Source organism: Scyliorhinus torazame, chromosome 4, assembly GCF_047496885.1.
Source record: "Scyliorhinus torazame isolate Kashiwa2021f chromosome 4, sScyTor2.1, whole genome shotgun sequence".
In the NCBI taxonomy this organism is placed as follows: Eukaryota; Metazoa; Chordata; class Chondrichthyes; order Carcharhiniformes; family Scyliorhinidae; genus Scyliorhinus; species Scyliorhinus torazame.
In genome coordinates this window covers 193,505,536-193,528,521 of record NC_092710.1, presented here as the reverse complement: position 1 = coordinate 193,528,521, position 22,986 = coordinate 193,505,536, and the positions used below count along the sequence as shown (strand labels likewise).

The 22,986-nt window shown below is 48.9% G+C and overlaps 1 protein-coding gene across 1 annotated transcript in view; it reads right to left on the bottom strand.

Annotated features, from left to right (window-relative positions):
• The window catches only part of LOC140410664 (XK-related protein 6-like), a 168,517-nt gene extending 158,362 nt beyond the window's left edge, over positions 1-10,155 (bottom strand). Inside the window, exons 1-2 of the mRNA XM_072499045.1 lie at positions 10,018-10,155; positions 7,881-8,014 (exon numbers count right to left, since the gene is read on the bottom strand). The gene's annotated coding sequence lies outside the window, so the exon portion shown is untranslated. The remainder of the gene's footprint in view (positions 1-7,880; positions 8,015-10,017) is intronic.
• Positions 10,156-22,986: the final 12,831 nt, after the last annotated feature.

Here is a 22,986-nt window from a genome sequence, read left to right as displayed (position 1 = left end):
GGAACCAGGGGTGCAAAAAGAGTGCGAGAGGAGCTAGGAGTGCAAAAAGAATGTGAGAGGAGCCAGGAGTGCAAAATGATTGCGAGAGGAGCTAGGAGTGCAAAAGAGTGCGAGAGGAGCTAGGAGTGCAAAAAGAGTGCGAGAGGAGCCAGGAGTGCAAAGAGTGCGAGAGGAGTCAGAAGTACAAAAAGAGCTGTTACTGTCACTGCTGCTGCTGTTTGGTGTCAGTATACTGACCAGGTTTAGATAAGACCAACTGTGATGTCATAAGGAACTAGCTACGAGATTGTTTGGTGAATATTTTATCAATTTTGCTCATTTATCTTTTCAATGCTCGAACAATTTATTGGTAACTGAAAATTTACTTTATGCTAATGTTTTTCTAACAGCAGTGGCAAAGCTTATTGGGAGTAATACAGTTTTATTAATTAAAATTTATATTTTTTCAAATAAGTAAATATAAATGAATACAAATAACTAAAACTTTGAAATAAAATAATTTAATTAAATACCCAAAACACACACCTGTATAATTAAGAAAGGTATAACTTTTAGCTGTAGTTGGTGCTCACTTTTAATAAGCACAGTAAAGTGTAGCAAATGTAGGAATTATTCTAAGTTAATTAAGAAAGCAATTAAATTCAGTAAATAATATTTTAAAAGTGGCTGGACAAGTATTAAGTTGCATCTGTGGAACATGGGAGCATCTGGACGTCTAGGCGATCCAGGACAAACGCATTGGCAAAAAGTGTAAGGAGCTAGAGGAATTCCGGATCAGATTATTGATCTAGAAGCTTAACTGCAGACATTGCTCAAAGTGGGGAGGCGAAAAATACCTGGTCGAGTCCAGGGAAATATCGCAGATACGGATTGGGGCTGGAGATGTGGTGGCAGAGCCAGGGAAGATAAACAAGGCGTTTAGGGAGTACTACCAGGGATTGTACGAGGCGGACCCGGGGGGGGGGGGGAGAGGAGAAGGACATGGAGCGGTTTCTGGGTGAGCTGGAATTTCCCCAGATGGAGGAAGCAAAGAGGCAGGTGTTGGAGGAGCCGTGGGTCTGAGAGAGGTGCTGGATATTATCAGGCGTATGAAGTCGTAGAAGGCCCCAGGGCCGTATGGGTACCCGGTGGAATTTTTTAAGGAATTTGCGACGGGCCTGGCACCACATCTGTTGGGGGCGTTTAATGAGGCGCTGGAGAAGGGGGAGCTGCCGGAGACGACAACACAGGCAGTAAATCACGCTAATCCCGAAAAAGAGGAAGGACCCAGTGGAATGTGGGTCGTATAGGCCCATATCACGATTGAACACGGATGTGAAAGTATTGGCAAAGTTGTTGGCGGGGTGGATACAGGATTGTGTCCCGGGGGTGGTTGCAGAAGATCAAACAGGCTGCATGTAGGGCAGGCAGCTCGCGAGTAACATAAGATGGGTGTGGAATGTAGTGATGAATCCGTCATGAGCTCTGGTACCGGGAGTGGTGTGTCCATGGATCCGGAGAAGGCATTTGATCGGATGGAGTGGCGGTACTTGTTCGAGGTTTTGGAAAGGTTTGGGTTTGGGCTGATATTTGTGGCATATTCGGTTGCTGTATGTGGCACCAAAGGCAAATGTGAGGACGAATAATATGAGTTCGCGGAGCTTTGACTTACGCAGGAGTACGAGATAGGGGTGTCCGCTGTCGCTGTTACTGTTTGCGCTGGCTATAGAACCATTGGTGATGGCTCTCAGGGGGTCGGCGGAGTGGCAGGAGATTATGAGGGGACAGAGGGCGCATTGGGTGTCGCTCTATGCCGATGATTTCTTGTATGTTTTTGTCTGGGCCTGCTGGGGAGCTTTGGAGGGTTCTCAGGGTATAAACTGAATGTAGGGAAAAGCAAGGTTTTCCCGGTGAATGAGCTGGGCCGGCACGCAAATTTAGGGGGATGCCATTTACGGTAGCGACGGATAGGTTTAGGTATTTGAGGATTCAGGTAGCGAGGGAATGGACGGGGCTCCATAAGTGGAACTTAACGAAGCTGGTGGAGGAGGCCAGGGAGGATCTTAAGAGGTGGGATACACTGCACTTAACGTTGGCGGGGACGGTCCAAGTGGTGAAAATGAATATTCTGCCGAGGTTCTTGTTTATTTTTCAGGCTCTCCCAATCTTTATACCAAAGGCCTCTTTTTGGAAATTGGACGCAATCATTTCTGACTTTGTACAGGCGGGGAAGGTGCCGAGGGTGGGGTGGACCCTGCTACAGAGGCAGAGGCAGCAGCCGGGGTTAGCATTGCTGAACCTGCTTCATTATTATTGGGCGGCAAATGCAGACAAGGTGTGGCAGTGGTGGGAAGGAGAAGGGGTAGAGTGCGTTAGGATGGAGGAGGAATCTTGTGAGGGGACTAGTTTTAGAGCTATGGTGACAGCGGTTGCCAATGGCTCCGAGTAGGTATTTAGGGAGCCCAGTGGAAGGAATGTTGCTGTTAATGTCGCTGTGCAAGAATCATGGGTTTGAGCCGGGGGGGGATGGATAGTGTATACAGGAGGTGGCGTGATGTGGGGCTGGCCAAGGTGAGGGATCTGTATTTGGAGGAAGGATTATCCAGTCTGGAGGAGCTGAGGGAGAGGGTAGAGCTGCCGAGGGGGAATGAGTTCAGGTATCTGCAGGTTAGGGACTTTGCGCAAAAGATCTGGAGGGCGTTCCCTCGGTTGCCAGGATACACCCTGCTGGAACGCCTGCTGCTTCCGGATGTGGAAGGGGAGGGAAGAATTGGAGATATATACAAGTGGCTGGGGGGCGGGCAGAGAGTTGAGCGGGTGGTGAAGATCAAGGAGAAATGGGAAGGGGAGTTGGGAGGGGAGATCAATTGTGGAGCATGGAGTGAGGCACTGCGAAGGGTAAACAGGACCTCCTCATGTGCAGGGATGAGCCTGATCCAGTTTAAGGTGTTTCACAGGGTGCATATGACTTGGGCAAGAATGAGTGGGTTCTTTCAGGGGGTAGCAGATGAGTGTGAGGGGTGTGGGCGGGGGCCAGTGAATCATTCGCACATGTTTTGGGGTTTCAAAAAATTGGAAGCTCTGGGCGGGAGTGTTTGCGGTCTTAGCCAGGGTAGTGGAGGAAGAGGTGAAGCCCGAACCTTTGGTGGCGATATTTGGAGTTTCAGAGAAGCTGGAGCTCATGGAGAGGAGGAAGGCTGATGTCGTGGCCTTCGTCTTTCTAATTGCACGGCGACAAATTTTACTAGAGTGGCGGTCGGCATCATTCCCAGCAGTAGTAGCTTCGTTGGGTGACCTATACAACTTCCTGCGGTTGGAGAAGATAAAATATGACTTGAGGGGCTCTGCAGAGGGGTTTGAGAAAAAGTAGGGGATGTTTGAGGAGCTGTTCATCACAGGGGGGGGGCAGGGGGTGAAAAAGGGAAAAAGATTTGTGCAGACTGTATAGTTGATTGCTGGGATGTATGTTTCCCAGGGTGTTTATGTGTTGTAACCCGTTTTGATACACGTTGTTAATAAAATACATTTTAAAAAAAGAGAAGAGTCAGTAAAGTGAAGGTTGATTCTCTGGAGAGTAATAATGGGAGTTAATGGTAGATACTAAGGAAATGGCGGATGAAACAAACAAATATTTAGCTTCTGGTTTCACGATTGAAGAAGCAAGAAACATTCCAGGAATAGCTGGAAATCAAGGGGTGGAAGGGAGAGGGGAGCGCGGTGAAATTACAATCACTAGGGGAGTGGTACTGAGTCAACCGGTGGAGCTGCGGGCTGATAAGTCTCCTGGTCCTGATAGACTTCATCCTAGGGTCTTAAAAGAGGTGGCTAATGAGGTCGTTGGTGTGTTGTTAATTTTTCAAAATTCATAGATTCTGGAAAGGTTCCATCAGACTTAAACCCCTCTCTTCAAAAAGGAGGGGCAGCACGGTGACGCAGTGGTTAGCATTGCTGCCTCACGGCACCGAGGTCCCAGGTTCGATCCCGGCTCTGGGTCACTGTCCATGTGGAGTCTGCACATTCTCCCTGTATTTGCGTGAGTTTCGCCCCCACCCCCCCAACCCAATGATGTGCAGGGTAGGTGGACTGGCCACACTAAATTGCCACTTAATTGGAAAAAATGAATTGGGTACTCTAAATTGTTTTAAAAAAGGATTGGAGGCAGAAAACAGGAAACTGTAGGCCAGTTAGCTTGACGTCTGTCTTGAGGAAGGTATTGTTATATTACTGGGTTTAAGTAATATATGTCGTCACTAACTGCAATGATGTTGAAGAACACGCGAGTCTTCGAAGTAAACTGAAAGAATTTATTAAGTAACGATAAGACTAATAAATGAGTTTGACATCCACTGAACTAACTCAAGCAATAAAGTAAGGATAACTAACTGTACAAACTGTATCTAAGCTGTACGTGGTGTCTAGGCTGTGATCCTCTCTGCTACACTACTGTTATTTGGTAACTCCTGCATGGAAAGAGAACTAGAGCTTCTGGGAGCTCCATTATATAGTGGGTCTTGTAATATCCTCTAGTGGTAGTGCCACAGCTCGGTGTTGTGATTAACACTTTAGTTACATGTCTGTCTACATATCATTACAGGTATTAGAATTGATTATTAAGAAGGTCATAGCTAGGCACTTAGAAAAACTCAAGGTAATCAGGAAGAGTCTGCATGTCTTTATGAAAGTGAAGTCATGTTTAACCATTTTCTTGGAGTCCTTGAAGGAATAACATGCACTGTGGATAAAAGGGAGAGTTTAAATGTACAATACATGGATTTCGGAAGTTATTTGGTAAGGTGTGCCACATCAAGGGTTATTGTGGGAAATAGCAGCTTATGGTGTAGTAGTGACATACTTGCATGGCTAGCAGATTGGCTGGCTGGAAGAAAACAGTGAATAGGCATATAAATGGGTCTTTTTCTGATTGGCAGGGTTTGATGTGCAGAGTCCCACAGGGGTTTATTCTATACTTATGGGGCTGGGGCCTCAATCTTTTACAATTTGCATCAAACACTTAAATGAGGGAGCAGATGACACAAAGATAGGTAGGAAATTATGTTGTGAAGAAGACTTAAGGAGGTTGCAGATGGATATAGATAGGTTGAGTGAATGGACAAGAATCTGGCAGATGGAGTATAATGTGAGAAAGTGAGCAGTTGTTCAGAGGAAGAATAAAAAAGCAGAGTATTACTTAAATGGAGAATGACTGAAGAATGACAAGGTGCAGAGGGATCTAGGTGTTCTAGTGCAAGAGTCAAAAGAAGTTAATATACAGATGCATCATGTAATGGAATGCTATCCTTTATTACGAGAGGAATTGAACATGATGTTATGCTTCAGTTATACAGGGCATTGATGAGACCCCATCTTCAATACTGTGTGAAGTTTTGGTCTCCCTATTTAAGGAAGGATGTAAATGGGTTGGCGGACGTTCAGTGGAGGTTTACTAGATTTATATTGGAATGAGGGGATGTCTTATGAGGAAAGGTTGGACACTATAGAAAGGGAGTGATTGCACTGGAGAGTGTAAAGGAGATTCACCAGGATGTTGCCTGGGCTGGATCATTTCAGTTATCAAGAGAGACTGGATAGACTGGGGTTGTTTTCCTTGGAGCAGAGAAGGCTTAGGAGGGACCTGATTGAGGTGTATAAAATTATAAAAGACATAGATAGGGTGGATAGAAAGGTACTTTCCTCTCAGTGGAGGGGTCAATAACCAGGGGGCATAGATTTAAGGTAATAGGTAGGAGGTTTAGAGGAGATGTGAGGAAAAACTTTTTCGCCCAGAGCGTAGTTGGAACCTGGAACTCATTGCCTGAAAGGGTGGTAGAGGCGGGAACTTACACAACTTTTAAGAAGCATTTAGATGAGCACTTGAAATACCATTGCACAGAAGGCTACAGACCTAGTGCTGGAAACTTAGATTAGAATAGATAGGTGCTTGATGGTCGGTGTGGACGTTATGGGCCGAAGGGCCTCTTTTCGTGCTGTAAGACTCTGACTCTATGAGACTGGGTTTGTTTCCACTGGAGTTCAGAAGATGAGGGCTGACTTGATGGAAGTATATAAGATTCTGAATGTTCTCACCAAGGTGGGCGTGGAAAGGATGTTTCCACTTGTGGGTCCAGGGCTAGGGGCACTGTTTTAAAACTAGGGGTCGCCTTTTAGGACAGAGATTAGGAGAATTTTTTTTCTCTCAGACAGTTGTGCAACTTTGGAACTCGCTGAAGGTGGTGGAGGCGGGGGTCACTGAATATTTTTAAGACGGAGGTAGATAGATTCTTGTTAGGCAAAGAAATCAAAGGTTATGGGGGTAGATGGAAATGTGAAATTCATAACTCGGACAGATCAGCCATGATCTTATTTAATAGTGAGGCAGACTCAAGGGCATATTTCTGCTCCTGTTTCATATATTTGATGATTTCATGGTCACCATTACTGAGACTAGCTTTCAATTTCAAATTTTATTAATTGAATTCAAATTCATACAGATACCATGGTGAGATTTGAACATATGTCCTCTGAGCATTAGCCTAGACCTCTGTATTACTAGTACAGTGATGTTACCACTATGCACCACCATATCCTCGCAGCTTCACTGACCATCAAAGAGCAAATATAGATTAACATTTTGGTTATAAGCCTTTGTTGGAACAGAGCTGCTTCCAAAGTAAAGCAGCAACCTCTGAAAATGGTACTTCCCAGACCCTGCATGATGTTATAACATGCTGGAACATAAGAGTGTATTGGGAAGGGGCTTAATGCCAAATATTTCTCATGTATTGAATTCTTCGCCATGGCTTCACAGGGAGGCATTGTGACGGTGGAGTCAGGGTCCTATCCACACTCTTAAGAAACAGAAACATCCATTTTGCACTTCTGTCAGCTCACTGACATGGGATACAAGCTCTGTTTTGCTACTGTTCAACTTTATTTTACATTGAATAGTTTCAATTAAATCTTGAAGTTTTGACTGATTTGTTCCCGAAGTTCCTCACTGAACATTTTCGTTTTCCCAAACTCCATGAAAAGGCATCACTTTCAACCTTCACTCCAGATGCGCAGGCTCATTAATGCCCAATGCTTTACCTTTCCATTCCTATTTCCCTCCCATATTTTTTCAAAACTTTACCTCGCATTTACAGCAAAGGAACAGACAATTAACACAACTGGTCCATGCTGGTGTTAATATTCCATTTAGTCTCCTTTCACTTACAATACCTATTTCCACCCTGCCCTTATATCCCTCTGTTCCAATGTCTCTTAACTCTACATTAAGACTCTTCTTAAATGCATCAATTTTAGCAGCTTCCACCTCTCCGTTCAACAATGCCATCACAGTCTATGCAAAAAAAAAAAAAATCCCAAGTTTGATCAGTTGGCAAACTCACAGTGGAAATGGTTTCTCTGCATCCAGTCTAAGGGCTCTTTCATAGTTTTAAGATCTCTATCAAAACTCATCTTAGTCTTCACTTTTCCAGAGAAGAAAATTCTAGCCACCTCCAACTTTCCCGATCATTTCACCTTCCCAATTCTAGCTATATTCTTTGAACTTTATTTAGTACTTCAGTATGGATACGTGTAGCCAACCAAGGTTTCAAATAACTTTAACATTACCTCCCTGCTTTTAAAAGCCATTCCTCTAGAATGAACCCCAATTATTTGTTTTTATTTTTTGTGTGTTTATCAACTTGTGTTGACGCTTTTCATGCTTTATATGTCTGTAATACCATATCACTTTGCTGTCCTACCCTATTTAGTCTCATACCTTCCAAATGTGCAAACACTTAAGTGTCTCTTAAAAGAAGTAGCATCTGAATGCATGTACACTGTTATACTTTGACAACCCACATAAAGCTGAAGCAACCTGTGCTCCCTTTGCCAACCTAACCTTAGCACCTCACCTTCATCCCATCTTCTAACAGTCTCTTCTGTTTGTCCTGCTAAGAGCTGCAAAGCTTCCTCTTTGTGTGGACTTAAACATTCACAAGATTGATGTTCCTCCTCTGGTAGAATCTTTGGTGTTGTATTAGCTTTCCTTTATAATGAGAGAATACAAAGTAAAAGAAAAGAAGAATACTTCTTATCACCGATCAGTCTGAATGACCTACCATTATTAGCCGACATGCACCAACAGGCTACATTTAAGCACCTTGGCAAAATTAATTGTGGCAGAACATATTAGTGCTCACAGCGATTTGGAATTAAAGAGGTGCATTCATTGTTTCCAGAGGTTCCCGTTGAATAGGCCAATTTTTAAAAAATCACCCAGGCAATGAAACTCAGAAGGCAGGAGAGGTATGGAGGGGAGGCATATTTCTATAATTTCTTTAGGATGAGCATGGGAAACAAAAGGGCTTGGCCGATTGTGTGAAATTATGTCATTAAACCTCTTGCGTTGTAATGCAACTTGGGGTGGTGGAGATTACAAAGCCAATACGCAGAGTGGGCAGGGCAAGCCCTTAACACATATCTTTGCTTTTTCCAAATCAACAATTCAAATTCAAATTGAATCCAATTAAAATTGAATCCAATTCACAAAAGCGACATACTAGATCCAAGCTGACAAGAACAGGAATCACATGATCTCATGCTTGATCTTAGCCAAAAGGCCGAGAAGAAACTCATTCAGGAAGATTTCCAATTTGGACATATGAGCAGCTGTGAGTCAGGTGTCTCCTCTGCTCTCCCAATGCAATCAGTGGCAGGCGTGATCTAACGTCCATGATGAAAGTCCCCTTAATATTGAACTGGTGAGCTGCTCCTTCTCAACAATTTTCTAATTGTGTGGGTGGGAAATCTGATGGGGTGGCTGAAATGCATTGGTTTGCACTTTAAAGAGGAAGAGTGGAAGACAGTAGCAGTTTATAGTGACAGGGAATGTATGTTCAATTCCTACAAGAGCAAGGTGATTAAATATAAGAAGCCTTTAAGGCTCAAAACACACAAGCCATTCAGCAAAAATTAGTGCTTAACCTGCCTCTATCTTTTCCTGACTGCAGCTATGTATTTCCTTTCAAAAATGTTTGGAAATGGCTGTTTCCTAATTACCTACCACTCATGTTTTGTCGGCAGTTGAATACTTAGTGTTGGGAACATGCCTATACTGTTGACTCAGATTTCCATGTATTATGAAAGTCCTGCCTGTTTCTGGAGAGAGCGCCGACTGCCGAAGTAAATCAATTCTCCATGCAATTTTGGTCCCGCTACTTGCTACCACATTTTTAAAAAATAGAGCAGGGGTAATGAAAAAAATTGCTCCCTTTCTCTATAAACCTGGACGATCAACTTGTTTGGCTCCCTGTGCATAGTCCCCAGCTCATCTCCCCTTTTCCTAATGGCTGCTACAAGGATCTCCAAGTGTCACTACATGTGGCAGCCCTTCTGCTGTTCCACCTCCCTCCACCACCCTATGGTGCTCCCACCTCATTCTGTTGTAACCTATCGCTAATCAGCTGCAGCATTTTAAATGACACAGCGCCAGCAAATAATCCTCTCTTCCTAGTGGCGGTGAAACCAACAGGTCGAGTTAGCTACAGGGAGAAAAAGGTGAAAAATCCTTGAACAAAATATCTATGAGTGTTGTTTGTGTCCCATAAAATTGGTCACGGGTAAATTAGTTTTATAACAGCAGCAAATATTATAGGATTACAAAATGTACTGAATGCCCAATTATTTAACTGTCCACATGGTGAGTGTCTGAAAATCGAACCCCAAGGAGATTCATCAGCCCACAAAGACCTTTTATTCCCACATTTCTTATTGTGATTTAGAAGCTGTGATGATAGATTGCCTATGGAATGGAGTGCAAAGTTTCTAAGGAGCACACATATTGATACATCTGAATTGTATCATAGCAATAAACAGAGTGCACACATCATTATAAATCAGTGCTTTCCAGCCACTAGAGGGTGCACATGTATTTTACATTTTATTTTCCATTTAATCCCCTAAGGGACAATTTTGCAAAGTTCTTCCTACCACATTACCTCAGAGAAAATAAGCAAACCTTCAGAATATCAATCTAACTTTATGTCTTACATTCTCTGTGATTGTGGTGCACTGTCCTTCCTTGTCTTCCCTCACCTCTGCGACTTTTAACATGCTCCTTCTCATGATTCTTCAACTCCTCTGTTGGGCAACTGCATGGGCCTGCCATTTCTACCAATTTCTCCCCTTCCCATCCTCATTCTGGAATTCCACAAGGATCCTCCGGGGTCCGAACCACCGAGGCATCCCTGACTACCCTGCATTCCGCACTACACCCCCACAACTCTCAATTGCTGGGGCGGAACTTAATCAGAAGAATGTGGCTCTCAGCAGTGAGACAGGAAGTGGGCGCCCCTTCCACTTGTCGTGAGCTGCAACACACAAAATCAAATGCAAATTTGAAGTGTGTGTGGCGGGCACGTTTCATACTTGCAATCCCGTGGTCACGAAGCCATTTTCAGAAGCCTGCCGCCTCATCAGCTGCTGATGTTGGAGGTTATAACAAAGTGTAGTGGTCGCTATAGAAAAATTGGGACGTATTGAGGGCGCAATGATGGTCCGGGTGGTAAGACACTGCTGCGATATGCTAACGCACATAGATATCACAATGGCCGTTAACCTGCGAGCTCCAGGGCAGTGTACCAAAGATGAGCTTGGGAACAACTGCTCCCGCCCCCCACTGCCCCGGACGTCCCTAGGTTACGAGCTATACGGCTATTGCCCTGCATAGCGAACTGTCTGAAAAGGCTATTTAAATCGCAGAATTCCGGTGGTTCCGAACGTCTTACAGTAATAGAAGAATAAAAACCATTTCCAGTTTCTGTGTGACTATTCTACTGACATCCCCCCCCCCCGGTCCCCACTACACCCCTCCATGGCCCTCAATAGGACACACCCAAAACCTCATGGGGTTACCGCCACAGAACTCTCTCAGCCCCTGCCCCACGCGACATCCCCAAACCACCAGCTCCCTATTCCCCCTCAACTTTCCCCTCAACCGACATAGGACATCCCTAATACCCCCCGCCCCACGACTGACATGGGACCCACTGAATGCACTCCGCCGACTACTCCCTCTCATTGCACCTGCCTGACTGCACACACCACTGCATCCCTCCCATGCAATCGCCCAACTGTACACTCCCCCAACCGCATCCCCCTACCAGCCACCGCTCCCCCTGACCACCAGACCCCTCATTACCCCATACCAAATCATATCCATGACCCTTACAAACCCATCTTCTCACTGGCTTGAACGTGGCTGGACCTTTAAATTGACCTGCTATGCCGCAATTAGTGCCGTAAAAAAGGGGCTCTGTACCTCTGACTGCAGCCCTGGACAGGAGGTCCCAGGAGCATGCTACACTATATAGTTCTCTCCTGGCCTGAGTTGGGTGTGAAACGCCTGGATTTCCCGGTGGGAAAGTCGGAGCAGAGTAGCAACCTGACTCTGATTGTCACTCTGCAGAAGTTCAGGCTCATATTTTGTTCACTTGAATGTTGTGTGCAGCACGTCCATTTGCTGGGATGTTCTCACTCAGAGGACATATTACACTGTCGTGCTTCATGTTTAACAGTCGATGCTGAATGAAGGGGACTGAGAGACATCTCATTTGGGTAGACTACAATGTGGCAGTGGGTTAGAGGTCAGTCTTTATCGGATGGTAATATATGAGACGGGATTTGTATTCTCAAAGCAATGCCACATGCAGTATCTGTTGGTCTCTCCATAATTAACGTGCCAAACAGATTGGCTGAGGTCACTGACGAGTGTGAAAATTGATGTGGGGCACGATTCTCCGATGCCACGCCGGTTGGGAGAATCGCCGATCGCGCCATTTTTCCACGCAACGCTGGTCCGACGCCCTCCCGCGATTTACCCAAGCGGCGAGATCGGCCCCGTCGAGTTCTGCACGGCGCAGGCCGGAGAATCGCCCAAGACACCCAAAATGGCGATTCCCCGCTACCCCCGCTATTCTCCGTCCCGGATGGGCCGAAGTCCCGATGGCGTAATCTCAGTTCACGCCGTCGCCGTTCACACCTGGTAAATAAAGTCGTCAGCCAGTCGTGCTGGCTGACGTTGAGCAGTGAGGAGGTGGGCGGGCTGTTCCGGAGCTCCTGCAGACCGTGTCGGCTTCCCCGAGAACGCTGCGGCCAATGGGGGGGTGGGAGGTGGTGGGTGGAGGGGGTTGGAGGGGGGTGAGGGAGGGAGGGGAGGGGGTGAGGGAGAGTGTGGAGTGTGTCGTCCATCCGCGGATGCCAGAGGTCAGCCGCCCTGATATGGCAGGACGGTGACGAGGACACGGCCGCAGATTGTCGAGTGGCTGATGGACACAGGCGACTGGCACACTGGTGAGGAGGACGGTGTGAACTGACCGTTGACGCAGACAGTGACCAGGTGTTAGGCTGGCTGCGTATCTGCAGCGCGACCAGGCCACCGGGGCACACAGGTATCCCATGCAACCCGGCTGGCGAGGTGTGGAAGAACCTCCGTGTAACATGTCATTTCTCTGCCCCCCACCACCCTCCTGCAGGTCACCATGTATGCCAACCAGACAGCGATGTTCACTGCCATGGTTGGAGCCGCAGCTCTGCAGGTGGCCATCCGGCAGCGTAGACGCAGACGGCCCACAGTGCCTGCAGATGCAGTGGTTGCTGCTGCAACAGAGGGGATGGCCGCGGAGTGGCCCGTTGTCGGCGCTCAGGCCCGGAATGTCCAGGGGGATGCCGAGGGGAACACTGACCCCGCCGACGGCGAGGAATGCACAGGAAGCGGGCACTGATATCGAAGTGCTTGGGGGGGAGGAGGAGGAGGAGCCACTGATGGTGGTGCCAGGGTGCCACAGGCGTCCAGCAAGGGCTAGGGTGTACCGTGACAGAATGTCGTTCGAGGCCCTACCGGACATCACACGCAGGAGGAGACTACAGTTCAGCAGGGAGACGGTCGCACATATATGCCACCTCGTGGCGCACCTCGCACCACTTGGAATGGGTGGAGGACACGCTATACCAGTCTCCGTCAACGTGACGGTGGCCCTAAACATTTACGTTACCGGTTCCTTCCAGGTGCCGAGCGGGGACCTATCTGGGATCTCACAGGCATCGGTCCACAGGTGCATCAGGGCCGTGACTGACGCCTTGTACGCCATCGTGGACAGGTACATTAAATTCCCTGAGGACCGAGCACAGCAGGAAGCACGGGCACGTGGATTCGCCAAGGTGGCCGGGATACCGATGGTCCAGGGTGTAATCGATGGTGTGCACGTCCCCATGCGCCCGCCTGCAGACAGCAGGGACGTGTTCATGAACAGGAAGGGCGCGTACTCCATGAACATTCAGGTGGTGTGCGACCCCCCACATGAAGATCATGCACGTGTGTGCCAAGTACCCCGGGAGTGTGCATTATGCTACATTCTGGCACAGTCGTTCATCTCCGCAATGTTCAAGGGATGCCCCCCCCCCCGGCTGAGGGGCTGATTGCTGGGCGACAAGGGCTATCCATTGAGGTCATGGCTGATGACGCCAATACGGAGGCCTCACACCAACGCGGAGAGCCTATACAACGAGGCCCATGCAGCAACCAGGGGTGTGGTGGAGCGGTGCTTCGGGCTGCTGAAGATGCGCTTCAGATGCCTGGACCGCTCCGGAGGGGCCCTGGAGTACCGGCCCGACAGGGTCGGTCGGATAGTTGTGGTCTGCTGTGCGCTGCACAACATTGCCATGCAGAGGGGAGATGCCCTGGTGGAGGAGTCGGAGGGAGGACCCGACGGCACCGGAGCCAACGCAAACGAAGGGGAGGAGGAGGCGGAGGAGGATGGCGTACAACAGGGTGGGGGGAGGGGCGTAGGACACAGACACTGCCCGGGTGCTGGTTACGTCCAGGAGGCTGCACGGCAGCACCGTCGAGGACAGCGGGCACGCGATGCGTTGGTGGCCGCACGGTTCACGCACCGTGGGGGAGGGTTTCGCTGAACACTGCCACTTGCAACGCCAGTCCTGCACAAGGACACCACACTGCACCCACCACCACCCTCCCCCCCGCACCGTGTACATGGCACCAATTCCACATCACCTTACCACTGCAGCACTACGGGATTGCACAACATTGATGATTGTGTAAGCGGTTGTGATCAGTGCCATGTTGAATGATGACAGCCCGCTCTGCGATGAGCTGTGAGCTGAGATTCGCCAGCCGAGGTCTGACTCATGGCTATAGCTGAACCATGCACTCGTGCTCACAGCCTTCGTAACGGGCATTTCATCACATGCCCGCATGGGGTAGCTGGCGTCGGAGTGCCGAGGACTACGGTGTCCGATTTTGGGAGGCGAGGGGGGAAAGGGACAGCACATCCGGCACTGACGTTGAACTGCTCATTAACCACAGCGCCACTCGGTCACCCTCACGAGCCCCCTGGCACCGGACATAGCACAGAGTCTTACAAGTTAAGTGCAACAGTGAGTTTTTTTGTGACATTCACAGATGCCCTACCCCCTACAACTAAACTGTGCCGTGCACCCATGCCAACTTATTATGTGCCTAACTTCTTTGCCTTACGAGCCCTACCACTACGTCTAGGTGTCTCCCCAGATGGTACAGCAGGCGTGGAGGCGGACTGCTGAGAATTATACCCTGCGACATGGCTCCCCGTCGGCACGCGTTTCCTGTGGCGGCCCGGATTGGATGGGCCAGGCTGCTCGGTGGGCGTGCTGGAAGGCGTGGTGCCACCCTGTCCTGCCCGCTGCCCACCAGATGTGCCAGGGACGGAACGGGGGGAGGCGGAGTGTCCCGGGACGTCCCTTGCTGGAGGTACCGGGACGGGCCCCAGAACAACCTCCTCCCTCGGGGAACCCGGTGGCCCCCGGGCCTCACTGTGGAACGGAGGTGCGATCGGAGACATGCCCCGTCGCACCACCGACACCTGGCGCTGCCGACCGTCCAACCCCTCGGCTGCTTCAAACTCCACCTGCTTACCTGCTCGGCTGTGTGGTGCGCACCAGACCGTGACCCGGGAGCCTCATCACTTATCTGCCCAACCGAGGTGAGTGTCTCTGCGATGGTGGATGGTGTGGGAGAAGCAGTGCCGCTAGCTCGAGGTCATCGTCCGTTAGGAAGTCTGGTGTGTACTGGTCCCCCTCATGGCCCGGCGCAAGGTGCATGCGGCCCATGTCATGTTGCCCTCCAGGTGAATCCGTGGACTGTGTGGCCGTTTACTGTGCGTTATCGTCACTGTCCGTCCTGTGCCCCTCAGTATTGTCTCTGTCCGTCGTATGTGCGTCCCCGTCCAGTGTCCCAGACTGAGAGAATGGTCCGCCTGTCCGACCGACTGCCACCCTCTGGCGTGCGTCCCTGGGTGCGGTTGAGGTTGGGGATGGTCGGCTTTGTCTTGGCCGAGGCGACCTTGGACGTTTGGCGGCTGGCCCTGGGGAACACAACGGTACGGGGTTCGTTAGACACGCTGGGCCGGGTGAATGGTGGTGGCAGTGTGTGAGGGGGGGAGGGGATCGGGGCTGCAGTGGCATGAGTGTGGGGGGGAGGGGATCGAGGGTGCAGTGGCCAGAGTGTGAGGGGGAGGGGATCAAGGGTGCAGTGGCATGAATGTAAGGGGGGCGATGACGGGTTGGGGGGAGGGAGAGGACATGCAGGGTTGTCTCACTTGCTTCTGCGCCTCCGACCTGGCATGTCGCGACCTCCCGGGTGGCGGATCCCCCAGCGAGGTCCAGGGCCCTCTGCTCGTGAACATTTAAAGGATGCAGCACAGGAGAACCCCCTCTGGTTCTCATACGCTCACGTTGGTTGTGAGCTGTCTTGTCCTGGGGGGAGCGGGGGGGGTAAGGTTGGATAAAGCATCACAATTAGGCGGGTATCATCAGGGCGTGCAGATATAAGCCATATTAATGCTGGGTGAGGAGACAGTTGGAGCCACGCCATGGCATCTATCCAGGGGGGGTCCTGGTGCTCATGTGGGTCGAGTACAACGGTACAACGTTGTGCACCCTGAACCCCCCCATCCCACCCCACTTCCCCCCCTTGTGCCCTGGAGGGGGGGGGGGGGGGGGTTAGTTGTGACCCAGAGGCACCCTCCTGGCAGCCCGAGTGAGGTCGTGCAGCTTCTTCCGACACTGCTCCCCGGACCGGGGGATGTGCCCCACAGCACTCACAGCGGTGCCAACTTCATGCCAACCACGCCTCACTGTGCTGGACGGCTGGCGATACCCATGTCTTGGGCTGAGGGTGGCCCTTCGGCTTTCAACCTCATCGAGGAGGGTGTCCTGGTCCGTGTCCCGGAACCTCGGTGCGGCTCGTCAGGGCTCAGCCATCTCTCCTCCTCCTGGGTCCTTCCGTGTGCGGATCGGCCATTTATGGCGCAGCGCCGGGTCATTCGGGCTTCGCACGCTTACGACGCTGCTTTTGCGCCACACCCCCGAGTTCCTCGCAACCCCGCTCCTAGCCCATTTTCGGGCCCTGAATCGATCGCGATCGGGGCCGTTTCAGCTGTTGTGAAACTCAACGGCGTTCACGACGGCGTGGGCACTTAGTCGCGGGAGCGGAGAATCGCGCCCGTGGTGTTTGTGCAGTTATAGCCTTGACAATGTGGGCAAGAAGCAGAGAGATGGCTCACGGTGACTTCCTTGATTCATGTGCCAGTGCAAAGCTAATAATCTCTTGGGGGGGGGGGGGGGGGTTGGGGGGGGGGGGGGGGTTGTCATCTCTATTTATTCTGTGTGAGATTGATCCACTCTCCACTTGGTCTTCTAAGGGATAGGGGTCATGAGTAGTGAGGTAGCTCCGGATGGAGGCAGGCAGAACTGGGAGCATAATTGGAGCAGGCAAAGGTTTGCAAGCAATAAAATGATGGTCAGGTAGGTGGATCACTCATGAGCAAAATAATTGAAGATGAGATTGCCTCTGACAGCCCCAGCACAACTGAGGAGGTTAGCAGCTCTTCCATGCCCTTGATTGGCAATTCCTTTCCCCTTTGTCGTACTGCATAGTGCAAGGCACAGCAGATGGTGATGATTGTGGCTACCCTCTGAGGCGTTTATTGTAAAGCTCTGCCGGAATGTTCAAGGCATCGCAATCATGTTTTGAGCAATCCTACGGGGTGCTCTATGGTTGGCCTTGTTGAGTAGTGTGCAGTGTAATAACGCTCAGTGTAATAATGCAGAGCTGTGGGGATATTGTACTGGTTTCCACCACATTCTGAGGGGATAACACTTGTCACCCAGGATCCAACTCTAAACTTGGGCAGGGGCCTCAATTAGCTGTGCCAGCAGTGAGTTACTTAAGATGTATATGTCATGGGAGCTCCATGGGGAATGAGAACACACCTGCATCATTTTCTTCCAGTGGTCACAGACAAGCTGAAGGTTAAGGGAGTGAAATTCCTTCCCATTGGCAAATGGTAAGCCCAGTGGGTTATTGTGTTAGTTCTTTTTTTCTCTAAAATTAAATATAAATTATTGTATTATTTTTGGTTTATAGAAAATTTATTGCAAAGTTGACTTCTTTAGTGGTTTAAAAAAATTAACATTCACATAGAAACAGTCTCACAACAAAAACGTAATTACGAAAAGAAATCTGCTACCTTATAATATCCAACCAGGCTTCTCTTACCTCCAACATTTTAATTTTAATTTATGGTTTGTCTAAGTTTTCTACTTATAGTATGTCACATTGGCAAGGCCAGCTCAAGAAGTCTTGGAGAATTCATGTAAACACTGCTCTGTGGGCCCTTTTCCCAATCTAACAGGAAGAAGGACGGGACTGTCCAGGGGTTTTAGGTCATGGGTCATCAATAACATTCAGAAATTTGCATGGGAAATAGCCCAATGCGCCTAGTTAATTTTTTCATTCTATCTATTTATTCTTCTTTCAGGGAATAATATAACATACAAGTCAGGGATTCCCAATTTTCTTTTGTCTGTTAATAAGAAAATGAAGAGTCAAACCTCACTTTTGCTCTTGAATGTATAATCTATACTTATACTTCAGGGACTGTTGGAGGTGCCATGCTTCCTTTTGAACTAAAAGCCCTATTTGCCTGTTCCAGTAGTTCAGACCAATGGCATAGATCCCATGGCACTATATGAAAAAAATAGCAACATAGCCTTTCAATTAGATTATGGTCAATCTGCACTTCAACTCCATTTTTCTGCTGTTGCCAACCCTCAATAGTCTTACCTAACAAAAATCTATCTCAGACTTGAGTGACATTAAAGAGCAGAGTCACATGAGGTTGTCTCTGAATATTATTTTCCAATTCTTTTTGAATATACAAATTGTGCCATGGAGCTGGAGAGTGGTCAATGTAACATCTGTATTCAAGAAGACAGTGAATAATAAGGCCATTATTAGGAAGGTAAGATTAAGTCGCCATAATCCCAGATGACCATAGGCTGCTTCCCCCTTTTGAGGGGAGAGCTGACTGGTGTGATTTAACCTGAGGATCACCACACATCAGGCGAGGGCAAGGTTGAGAAGGCCTTTATGAATAACCTCAGCGGGTACAGAAATTGAATCCATGCTGCTAGCCTTGCTCTGCATCACAAACCAGCCATCTAGCTCCCCCAGATGCCAGGGTCATGCAAAGATGTGCCAGGGGATGTCAGAGACAATCTCATCTTCATTTGTTTCCCTGAAAGACAGATTCAGGTAGGTAAAGCCATAAGCAGGACCAACAGTTTTGTGGACACTATAAATAACCAAGTAATGATAAATTTGTAGAAAACACTGGGTCACGGTTAGAGCATAGTTTTGCTCACCCAATTATTGACAGAATATTAAAGCCATGTCGAGAATATGCAAAATAAATTTGCCAAAGATGAAAAATTATATTATATGCAGATCCAGATGATATGCTGGAACTATTTGTGCTGGAGCAGAGCAGATTAATAGTGGAATTTTCCAGCCATTCCCCCTGGGTGGGTTTAATGGCAAGCAGGCAGGGGAACAATGCGGCAGGAGCTGAAAGATTGGTTTCCCACCAGCATTAAACAATGGTGGGAACATGTGCTCCCACACGTCTTGGGATGTCGCCATCCTAAAAGACCCCAGCACAAAAGCATGAGCCATAGATGAAGGCCTGGCCAGAAATTCCCCCCGCTATCCAATCATCTGCACCACCAGCAGGATTTCACATCAGTCCAGGATACATACAGACCAATGCGGAGTGTACATGTAGGGAGTTACCTCGAAAAAGACTTGGGGAAGCTAGCGAAGATCAGGATGGAGGCCTCCAGCTTCCTGGAACACCATGGTGTAGCAGTGGGCAGGTGAAGCATCATCCACATGGATCTTCAAGCTGCAGATGGGCGGCTGCATGAGGTACTCTTGTGTGCCGATGTTCTGTGCTGGGGAGTGATCAGATGGGGAGGAGAGGAATGAAGAGGTGGTTGTGGGTGTGGAGGCCTGGGGGGTGGGGTGGGAGGGGTGAGGTTGGGGGTGGTTAGTGAAAGAGAGATGCTGTGGGAGAGTGGGAAGAATTTGTGCAGGTGTGAATGGGCATGGGGAATGTGAAGATGTGAACAGGCATGGGGTGTGTGCAGGTCTGAGTAGCATATGGTGGAAGAGGGGAAAGTGGTTCTGTGTCTTCTTCCAGGTAACTCCCGACATGTACGCTCCGCATTGGTCTGTATATTCTGTTCTGATGTAAAATCCTTTGGTGGTCCAAATGATTGGACAGCGGGGGGGAAATTCTGGTCAGGTCTTCATCTGTCAACTGATGAGTCCTGGGGACATAGTGAGGTAACTGGTAATAGGAACTGATGGTGAAGGTTAAAGGGGGCAGTGGGAGCCAGTAGAGTAGGAGGATGACGATTCGGCAATGACGGGAGAAGGGGTTCTGAGGATTGTTGGATGGGATACAGAGAAAAATGGATTCAAGGGGTCAGCAGAATATGGGGATGGAGCAGTTATACTGTCATAGGGGTGGACTCGTTGGGAAGGTGGGTGATTTGGACATTTGACTTCAGGATTTGGGTTGAAGAATGACCGTGGGAAGATCAAATGTTACACCTGTTTGGGGGGGGGGGGTCAATGGCTACGGGGAGAGTGTGAGAGTCATGGTGGGGAGGATAAAGGTATTGGATGGAATGCCAAAGGTAACAGCAACCATGGCGTTTGGGAACTATGCAGTGCCTTGTGGTGGAGATCTTGAGATGCTGCATGGGAGTTGGATCAGCAAGGGTGGGCAGAGATGGTCATCTCAATTGGACAACTGAAGGGGAACTTCTTACAATTAGGATTGATGACTGTGATGGGCTAAAGATCCGTGTGTGTGGGAGACTTCATGCACATGGCTCGCAAGGATCCAGGCAAATACCTTTTCACATGCATGACTCCAGGGGACATAGACCCAGGCAGAGGTATCCCTCTTAAGGACCTCTGGGGGTGGACAGGCTTAAGGACTACAAATCACAAATAAACCACATCCGGTCTCATTAAAGTTCAAATGCATTTCTATTTACCAAAATGTCATTACATTAGCAATCAGGGTGCATCCGTGGAACCACGCATGAAATCAGAACCTTCTAATCTTCCATTCTCTACCACTTCTTCTTGGTGCTCCTCGGATATCCACAGCAGGGGTAGAGGCCGCCTGCTGATCAATTGATCCTATTGCTTTGGATGACCTTGGTGGCAGCCCTCTGGAGACCTGAGGCCTGGAGGGCCCTGGTTTACTTTGGTTGGGGGCAGCTTCTCCCTCTGCGGTCACAGAAGACAAAGCTGAAGGAGTCACAAGCAAGGGGGATTTTAAAGGGCAGAACACCTCAGAGTCCAGTGTGGGGGTCCCTGCAGTGTCTAAAAGCTGCTCCTCCTCCCTTTGGGTGTTCAAGAGCCCCTACCTGACTCCTTAAGGGGAAGGGGCACCTGGAGGGAGGTTGAGATGCCCCATCCCCTTCCTGTGTAGCCACAGCATAAGATCACCCATGGCTAAGGCATACAGTGCAGATCTGCGCACATCTCTTACAGAAACTAGGTGTTCTGCTGCACCAAGTTCTCCATGGCATTCGCCACCTTCCCCATGGAGACCATCATGAGTGCATAGGCCATCAGCCAGCTGGCTGATGGACCCCTCCGCCTCACATGCAACATTTTTGAGAGCCTCCGACACTTCTGCTTGATGGTCCTCCGTCCCTCAAGAGCAGTCCCAGCATTTCGGGCTGGAACAATCCCAGAAGCTTTTCATCTGACCTGGACATGGCAAATGCCTCTTCCCCAGCAGTCCTCCGAATGCCGGTGAAATTGATCCACCCTGCCCCCTCCTGCAGTGGATACCTGTCTATGCAGTAACCACCAGAATGTGGGAGTCTGCCTGATATAGATCGAGGACCCATTGAGGTGTGTGATTCTGCACTGTTGAAGGGTGCGGGTGACCGCTGTGACACCTCTACAGGTGCACTTTCTTCCTCCTCCACATTGTGTTGGTCCTCTGTGGACTGGAGGAACTGCTGGACAGAACTTTCTCTTCCCTTCCACGTTCCTGCTGCCACCTGGTAGTGAAAGAGGGGCGAGCCAGTGACTGCAGAAGCTGCCTCCAACATGGAGGAACGCATAACCCTTAGAATTCTATCTGACTACATTATGGATAGATCCTTACTGGATGGAGGCTGCCCGCCGACCTCTCCACCCACACAGGCTCAGTCTTGTTCCTCCCCTGCCAACTGAGCTGCCAGTTCCTCGAGCTCAGTGAGGTTCTTGAGGTCAGGCTGGCTCCCTCCCATTTTGTCTCTCACTCTCCTGTTCTGCCTCAACATTTTCTGCATAAAGAGAGAAGATGTGCCCTGGGCACTGACCGCCCTGGTAACTCCCCTATCCAACCCCCACCCCCCCATGCTGGATTGGTCTGACAGCTCGGCCTGCTCTTTCCATGCTTTGGGTAGAGGATGTCCGTCCTGGCCTCCACTGCATTGAGCAGCACTTCAAGGGACTCGTCACTGAATCTGGAGGCCGGAGCTCCCTGTGACCAGCGAGCCATTTCCTCCTTCAGCGGTGTGTAAATTGATACCTGGGCACCTTTTAAATATGGTGCTATCCAGCCCACCTCACCAGGGAAAACATCGAGAAACCCCAACTATAATTTATTAGGCCAGTATTGTGTAATTCGGCACAAATTCACACCAACCTCAGCAGCGGGAATCATTCACAGTTCTCGCCTCCACCATTGGACTTTGTCCTGAAATGGAAAATTCTGCCCCAAGACAATTAAATAGCCCTTTTTTACAGTGAATAGGGAAAGACAATTTTCCCTGGTTGGGATTCAATGACCAAGGGCTCATCAATTTACAATCACTATGGCAAGAACAGGGACAGAGTTTAGGAGGATTTTTAACAAATATGCTGAGGGACATTGCAGTGTGGAATATTTTACTGAAGGGAATGATTGAAGCAGAGACAATTTCATCTTTTAAGGGAAAAGTGGATGAATATTCGAAGCTGAGGAAAATGCCAGGCTATGGAGAGAGAATGGGACAATTGATTAATTTTAAATTGCTGCTGTTTCTGTGGCCCCATACAGACAGTTGTAATCCCATTGGGCAGCTTAAACCTAAAGCATTGTTGTTCTCCTCTCATGGTGGATTTCCCAGCTGTGGAACAGGTGGCTACAAGGCCCCTAGATAACATTTTAATCTATCGGATGTATCAACATGTTGAGCTGCAGCCAGTCTGGCTGTCATTATCACACAGTTGACTGCATTTTGAAAGTAGGTCAGTTCTCCAGTGGAAGGACAGCACCATGGTTCTCGATCTAGATTGCCCTTCAATAAAAATTCTCACCCTCAAGTCTTTACTATTTGCCGGCCTTGTTAGATGACACCCAAATCCCTAAGTAGCCTTAAATCTTCATAAACCTTAAAGTAGTAATTATAACCAGCAAGGTCATTTAAAAGAAATTTGTATCCAACCGTAGCATCATATGAATACACAATACATTAATACACATGCTAATCTTCTTCTATCGTGATCTTGGGTTTTCTCTGTGGATCTTATTGATATTCCAGGTGTTTCTATGAACAGTG